The following is an 8596-nucleotide window of genomic DNA, read 5'->3' as shown; positions in this document are numbered from 1 at the left end:
ACTCAGGTAAGAATATTCCTACATGCAGTGAAGAAATACAATATAAAATCTGTAGCAACTGATTATCAATTCTTACAACGAACTTAGTGTAAGGAGGTAACAAATTGCCTTAGATTTCATTTTGAGTGACAAACGCTAAAGACAAGAAAGCTGTTCTTAAACAGCTGGTTTTTGAGCTATTTTAGGTTCATAACAAGAGATAAATAATATTCTAAAAATTATATGGGACCATTAAATTACGAAACTTAAAGTATTCGACACTTGTTAAGGTATTTCCTTACAATTTTCCTACCGACGGCAGTTTAACTAGTTCCCATAAGTATGTCAAAGAATTGAGTATCTGTAACATCGGAGTAGTAGGAAGCTGTGATTAACAGCTACATGTTTTCGTTAACGAATCGTTGATGTGAACCCTGTTACACAATATATGTCTACAAAAATCAGGGGCAGTAATTATTGTTCATGTAAAGAGTCAGCGACAAAGATGTGATGAAATATGTGTTTAATTTCTTACGGAGTTGATTTTCCATTCTCAACAGTCTATACTGTTTGTAAGCACTGCCATGAAAGAGAATGTAAACTTCCTAAATGTTGAATGGTGCGGTGAATTGTCATCCACTGTACCGACGCACGGTAATCCTGAGGACTTCATCTAGGAGCGCTTACATTACTTCGGACGCGGAACACTTGATACAAGAACTAGAATGTCTTACATGTGTATTCAAGTATAACTAATGTAGATTGTTTGCTTTCCTGCCATTTGCTGGAAGCGTATCTTCAAAGACAGGAAGGGTTATGAAAAGAAAAAATATTATAAGAGAATTCGTTCATCAGTCAACGTTAGGCTCGGTTAGAGATGATCTATGTAAGTAAAGCAGTTATCAATCCGAAGATCTCATATGTTTTTCTTGGGACACGTGAATTTCTCCCGTCGTATTGAATGTTGTGCTTTGAAAATGACAGCGTGTGCTCCTGTCGAAATATCGGCGATTGTCGGCGACGTCACCCGGTTGCAATCCCATAAGTTATTTTAATATTGTAATCTTGTTTGCAAATTCAGATTGCTGAAGGTGAAGATAAAAATGCATTTGATAATGAACCTCACTCATCCATAGACGAGATTCATTCAAGAGCAGCTGTAAAGTTGAAGGTTGTTCTGGCTGAAGCCGACGAAGAAGAATGTTAAGTAAGACTTTGCCCAGGAGGAAGTGATCAACTGGAAGTCCTAGACAGCCTCCCCCAACCCAAAGCACAAAACGTGATTTGATGTAAAACATTTTCAAGAACCAATTCTGAATATAATTGAACAAGACTCACATTCGTGTCAGAATCAGCATTGGTCTTCAAATATTTAATTTACTTTTATGTATGTGCGTAATATTACATTACTTAGATAAATTCTATAAGTCAATATTGTTGGGAAAGTACTTCTGCAGAAACGATGTTTCTGACTGAAATATGTTATTAGGAAGGCAGACAGTTTTCGACATACTAAAATCAGGATTTTTAAAAACTATAAAATTAAATTTAAAAAAAACACAAATACAAAATTAAAAGTGGGAAAGTTACGAACTAAACATCAAGATGTCTCGGATTCGACTTCTTTTTATTCTGATAATATTCTTGTCGGTTAGACGGATGGATACCATGGAAATATAAAATGCTGAAGTGCAGATGTTTTCCGGTTTATTCATATGTTGCCAATGAGCTGAAGTGAACGTGGTGGACTACGGTAAATGGAAAGACACTGAAATATCTGACGCTGAAGATGATACACATCCTTATTTCGACACGTCATCATTATTTCGATGGAGACATCAGGCACGAATAGAACGCATGGATGAGCAAAGACGGTGCAAGAAAGAAACTGAAAAAGGTAGAATAACAAATGATAAGAAAACAAAGAAACTAAAAAATTAACTATTGTGACAGGAATGGGACAACTAGCTCTTCTATAACTTGAGAAAGAATCTAAAGAAAGAAAGAAAGGAGAAGAGAAATTCGAGAAGAAAGAAAATACAACTCCATGGACCGTTGATAGCATAGGTAAAACTGGATGCGTCAGAACCGTAATACACACAGCTCCAAAACCCCAAGAGGTACAAGGAATACGTTAGGAAGAACATATTGTGAAATATGAAAAGTTCGTAAAGAATTCTGAAATGCTACGACGGTATAATAACAGCAGGCGTTTCCTGGCGCGTCAACCAGAACATGAAACTGAACATACAGCAAATTATTTGGTTATTTGGTGCATACATTTGGAGATGGAGGAGAAACATGACCTAATGAATCATGTGTCTCACCTACGTATTTGTATTCAGTACATACAGGAACGGCACAAAAAGTCTATCTTTTTTGCTTCATATGTCTTACCTACAAAGGGAGACAATGTTCAAGATACTAAAATCAGAACTTAAAAAAATACTGAAACAAAATGAAATTAAAAGTGGGGAAGTGTCCGACTACTAATCTAAATGTATGGGGTTCTATCACCGGTCAGTCTCAGAAGTTTTTCTGTCACTTATCACTTCTTTCACGAATGACAATGTTTGTTGGTGTGAAAAATGCCGAGTCAGAGCGTGGTTTCGAATCCATGACTGTAGGGCCTCCTATAGCTGGCTGGGTAAGTTAGTTCAAAGGATAGAGGAAGGCAACGGCATGCCGTCTCGAACAGGACCATGTTTAATAAAACACTGGAGCGTTCAAAGGAGTCTTCGGAATGATTTCTGCTTTACTTACTTAGATCATCTTTAACCGTACCCGACCTTGACAGGCGGACGAAACTCTCTTCTAATATTTTATCCTTTCGAAACCGTTCGTGTGATTGAAGTTACACTCCCAGCAAATGGTAGAAACGCAAACGATCTACATCCGCTTTCCACCCATTGGTTTTCTGTAAACACTCATCACTTTTACCTAAGAAGTCTGCGGTGGCGCAGCACTGCCTAACCGAGGCATGGAATAATGTATAATGTGACACAGATATTTGGGATCTTGGGATCAGATATGGCACATTCATTGACTTGACATCCACCATCCTCAGATTAAGTTGAGTAATTGCTATTACTTGAAACTGGAATTCCTTATTTATGTTTCCCACAGTTTCCAGGTATTGTATTGCATATAACTTACGACGTAATTATAGAGACAAATCAAAGCCCTTTTCATTTAAAAATGTTAATAAAATAACAACAAATATCAAGTAAACTAATGTTTTGGAAGAACAGCAGCTTTCTAACTGGTTGCTTATGGCAGATCTATGATAACAGCGACTTGAAACACACTAAACGATACTCACATTAAGATTCCTGTAACAGAAATAACGTATCATCGTTTACCCTGACTAATGAATGGCGCATAGTATTTCATTCTGCTAGTAATAGACAAGAGGAGAATACTCGTAGAGCTGGTGACAGATTCTACTCTATATGTTAACAGGCAATCCGTTCAACTGTGCACCATTTCATTTAGGTAGTCTACAACCTTTTCCATTATTTTCAAGCAGCGTTGATTATTGTAAATAGACAACGCTTAGGGTTCTTTGCCCCGAAAAATAGAAACCAGTTCTACAAAATAAATACACACATAGTAGTTCTTCACATTTTTGTAACCGACTCTTTACGTGAACAGTAATTAGTACTCTTGATTTTTGTATACTTCTATTGTGTAACAAGATTTGTATTAATGATTAAAAAAATGATTCAAATGGGTCTGAGCACTATGGGACTTAACATCTGTGGACATCAGTCCCCTAGAACTTAGAACTACTTAAACCTAACTAACCTAAGGACATCACACACATCCATGCCCGGGGCAGGATTCGAACCTGCGACCGTAGCGGTCACACGGTTCCAGACTGAAGCGCCTAGAACCGCACGGCCACACCGGCCGGCATTAATGATTCGTAAGGGAAAAAAGCTTCGTACTTTTTCGTATGCTAGATATACTGAATTCTGTTTCACAGTTACATAAACAATCAAACTTGTGTTCGGTACCGAAAACTGTTGTAGGAAATACCTGCGTAAGTGTTGAAAACTCGAAGTTTCGCATTTTAGTGGTTACAGGTCATTATGAAATCACTATTTATCTTTTGTTACGATTCTGAAATAGCTCAGTAACCAGTTGCTTCAGAACAACTTTATCGTCTTTACTGTTTGTAATTAAAAATGAAATTTGAGGCAGTTTTTTGCTTCCTTCTACTAATTTCGTGCTAAAAATTGTTAATCAGTAGCTACAATTTTATATTGCAGTTGTTCTTTGTGTGTAAGAAAATTCTTACCTGAATAAATGAGTTACATTGTTGGTGGTGTTTTATTGATCTTACATTGCAAATTATTTTGCAAGCCACTTATACAGAGAAACGTAACGTAATTGGCCGAATGGAAAACGAAACGCTAAAGGTATGTTGGATGTAGCTCACCGTTTTATATTTTTTGCTCTTCCTTAAAGTGAAATACCGTTTTTCACGTAAGATTTCTTTTGGATCTGAAGCTATTTTGTAGCTAATTGAAAGAAAGCACTTGGAACCCTTCACTTCATTTAAGACTTTTCCTGTTCTGGATAACACTATGAGTCAGCAGAAGTAATTGAGTGATTTAACAGACACCAATTGCTGCTGCTTCTGAGCAGCTACCATCACACCTGGTTGGGGGTTCATGCTTCAGTATATTATAGTATCCACGATTTATAACGTTAACTAAACATGTTGTAATAGCGGAACAGATCGAAAGTACATGATGGCACAGCCCGTCGTTAAGCAAACTACGAGAACCTCCGGAATAACAGAAGTCAGTAATCAACTTTTCATAATACGTTTGTTTGCCTTGCTATTTTCCGCAGCGGCTGTTAACATCTGTTATTAAGTGTTATCTCTTTTGAGCTTACTGCATTAGAGCATGTTGTCTTCATCTTCTTCCGTGTTTATAACGACACTCATCCTCAGTATTAAAACAAAAATATCTTAAATCACAAAAATTTTATAAAATTATTTCATCGATGTCAGTTACTCCTAAATTAATTTCACGATTTCTTTTCAGTAACATGTACTTCATGTTCATTCAGTGGTGAAAATGGACCTGCTTTTTGTTTTTATTCATATTATTAGGCTTACAATGTCCGTATTAGCATGCTTTTCACAGTCCAATATCGCCACTCTTGACGCCATGAAAAATTTCTAATTATAAATGGAAGAGATCAAGTTGTGTATGTTCAATGTAAAGGCTCTCTGCTGTTTCACTCCAGACTAAATTACGGGCGTCGGACTTTTTCCGCTGACACCAACGTCCGCAAGAATGGCTTACGCTATTTCGGACGCGAAAACCTTGAAACAAGAACTAGAATGCCATATGTCTGTTCTAGCAGACTAGCTGCACAGCGAAACAGATCCGTTGTGCTTTGGTGTTTGGACCTTCCACGGAACCTATAGAAGATGAATGCATAACGTTTGCCTTCCTATCATAAACTATGGTGACACAAGTTATGGGATAGCCATATACACACATACAGAAGGCGGTCGTATCGCCTACACAACGTATAAAAGGGAAGTATATTGGCGGCGCTGTCATCTGTACTCAGATATTTCGTGTAATAATGTTACCGACGTGTCTGGGACGGTACGACAGGCTTTGAATGTGGAATGGTAACTAGAGCTAGACGCTTGGGACATTCCATTTCTCAAGTCGTTATGGAACTGAGTATTCCTCAGGTGATTCATGTGAAAAAGTTTCCGAGGTGGCTGTGGCCGTGCGACCGGAGTTAACGGGCTTTGAACGTGGAACTGTAATTGGAGCTGGACTCATGGGAATTTCATTTTGGAAATCGTTACGGAATTCAGTATTCCTACATCAGCAGTATCTGGAATGTGCAGAGAAAACCAAATTTCAGGCATTACGTCTCACCATGGACAGAGTAGCGGCTTTTGCGTAGTTTTGTCCGTGTTGGCAGACAAGCAACACAGCGTCAAATAACCTCAGAAATCAATCTGGGACGTTCGACGAACATATAACAGTGTGGTGACATTAGGCGTTAATGGGCTCTGTCATCAGATGACCGGCACGAATGCCTTTGCTAACTGCACGATATCGCCTGCAGCGCCTCTCCTGGCCCCGTGACCATATGGGTTGGATCTTAGACGACTGGTACACAGTAGCCTGTTCATATAAGTCCCGATTTCATTTGGTAAGAGCTGATGGTAGGGTTTAAGTGTCTTTCAGACACCAGAGTATGGACCTAATTGGTCAACAAGGCACTGAGCAAGGTGATGGTGGTTCTGTATTGGTATGGGTTATGTTTACATGGAATGAACCGACAATTGATTGAAAATCATTACGTTCGGCTTCTTGCAGACCATTTGCACCCATTTATGAATTTCATGTTCATGAAAAACGATGGAAATTTTATGGACGACAAAGGTTACATCACCGGCCACAATTTTTTGCGATTAGTTTGAAAAAAATTCAGGACAATTCGAGCTAATGATTTTGCAGCCAGATCGTCCATCCAGTATGAATTGGACGTAACTGAAAAGTCATTTGTGAAGAAAATCCTGCATCGGAACCGCCTTAACAGTTATGAACGACTATAGAGGCAGCATGTCCCAATAGTTTTGCAGGGGACTTCGAACGACTAGTTCAGGCTATGCCACGTCAAGGTACGGAAATACGCCCGGCGAAAGGAGGGTCCGACACGATATTAGGAGTTATCCCATGAGTCCTGTCACCACAGTGTATGATGTGAGCGTGTCTTCAAAGACAAGAAGGGTTTTCAAAGAGTAAAACGTTAGACTAGAATTTCGTGCGAAATCCAAGGTTAGGCTGATGCTCTATTGAAGTCAAGCAATCATCATTCCAAAGATACCTTTGAACCCCACAGTACTTGACTAGTCGTGGTCTTGTTGGAGGTGGTATGCAATTGCCTCCTCTGACTTTTGAATTGTCTTACCCAGCCAGCTACAGGGAAATCTAAAGTTAAACGTGGATTTCGAAACACGTCGCGAACCGTCACTTTTCACAGCAACAAAGATTCCATTCGAGAAAGAAGTGATAAGTGATAGATAGAACTACTGTGAATGACTGGAGATAGAACACGAGACATGTGGATTTGGAATATGGCACTTTTCCACTTTTAATTTAATTTTGTTTTAGTATGTATTTAGCTCTGATTACAGTATGCCAAACATTGTCTGCTTTTGTAGTAAGACAAATAAATCACAAACAGACATTTATCTTTAAATCAGAAATATCTTCATCTCTGCAACTAAATGTTATTGACTGATATTCAATATTTGCCTTATAATATTTGCGTAAGTACTTTAATATTACTTACATTCATGAAAACACATGAAATATTTTAAGTTTAACACTATTTCAAAACAACTTAATGGTCATCAGAAGCTGTAATTTCTCTTTCTGTAGATTCTTTTTTTTGTATCTGGAACCCACAAATCCAGAACCTATGCAGCGTTTCATGTGGTACTGTGCTTCTTGTTCAGGCACGTTCAGATTTATTTGTTGAAGTGGTCTTACATCTTGACCTTCAAAACACTTTTCCAATTGTCTTGAGAGGGTTTCTAATATTTTCAGTATATTAAATCCTCCTGAGGCAAGTCTTGCTTTACGTTCCTCTTCTTCGGCTTCAGCCAGAGCGGTCTTCCGTTTCATAGTTGCTCTTGGCTGAATCATTTCTCTGAATGAGTAGAATTAATCATCAAATGGCGTTTTACATTCCTATCAGTTATCTCAATAAAGCAGGATCCAGTACATTCTCGTGCCTTAATATCTAGTTTTTGTGCCATTCCTGTATGTGCTAAATACAGATACGTAGGTGAGCCACGTGATACATTAGGTCATGTTTCTCCTCCATCTCCAAACGAAAGCACCAAGTAACCAAATAATTTGCTGTATGTTCACTTACATGTTCTGGATGGTCCTTCAGGAAACACAGCATTTCAGAATTCTTCATGAACTTTTCATATTTCGCAAATTGTTCTTTCAAACGTTTTCCTTGTTCCTCTTCAGACAAAACATCTCGTTTTGGTTTTGGAGCTGTGTTTATTACGGTTCTGACGAATCCTGGTTTACCTATGGCATCAACGCTCCATGGATAGAAGAGCTAGTTTCAGCTTATCCAAATTTTCTGTCTCATTCCTTTCACTTTAGTTATTTTTTTATTTTCTGTGTTTTATTTTCATTTGTTGTTCTACCATATCCAGTTTATTCCTTCTATCGTCTTTGCTCTTCCATGCGTTCTATTCGTGCCTGATATCTCCATCGGAATAACGATGACGTGTCAATATTAATATGTGTATCATCCTCAAAGTCAGATATTTCAATGTCTTTCCATTTACTGTAGTCCACCATGTTCACTTCAGCTGATAAGCAACATATGGATACACCTGAAAACAACTGCACTTCAGCATTTTATATTTCCATGGGATCTATACCTCTCGCTCATTTCTGTGAAAGCATGCATCAAACAGTGCCATTTCCATATTTTACAAAACGCATTTTTGTCTGTAGGTCTCGACTAGATTACGGTAATTTTATCCCTTAAAATATCCCAAAGATTGTTTGCTTCAACAAATGGCTCCATCTAC

General features: G+C 38.1%; 1 pseudogene; it reads right to left on the bottom strand.

The window, feature by feature from the left end:
* Positions 1-3302: 3302 nt before the first annotated feature.
* On the bottom strand, positions 3303-8360 carry LOC124722582 (annotated as a pseudogene).
* Between the last annotated feature and the right edge of the window lie 236 nt (positions 8361-8596).

Source organism: Schistocerca piceifrons, chromosome X (genome assembly GCF_021461385.2).
Source record: "Schistocerca piceifrons isolate TAMUIC-IGC-003096 chromosome X, iqSchPice1.1, whole genome shotgun sequence".
In the NCBI taxonomy this organism is placed as follows: Eukaryota; Metazoa; Arthropoda; class Insecta; order Orthoptera; family Acrididae; genus Schistocerca; species Schistocerca piceifrons.
Note: the sequence above shows the minus strand (reverse complement) of the source record. Positions and strands in the feature narration are given on the sequence as shown.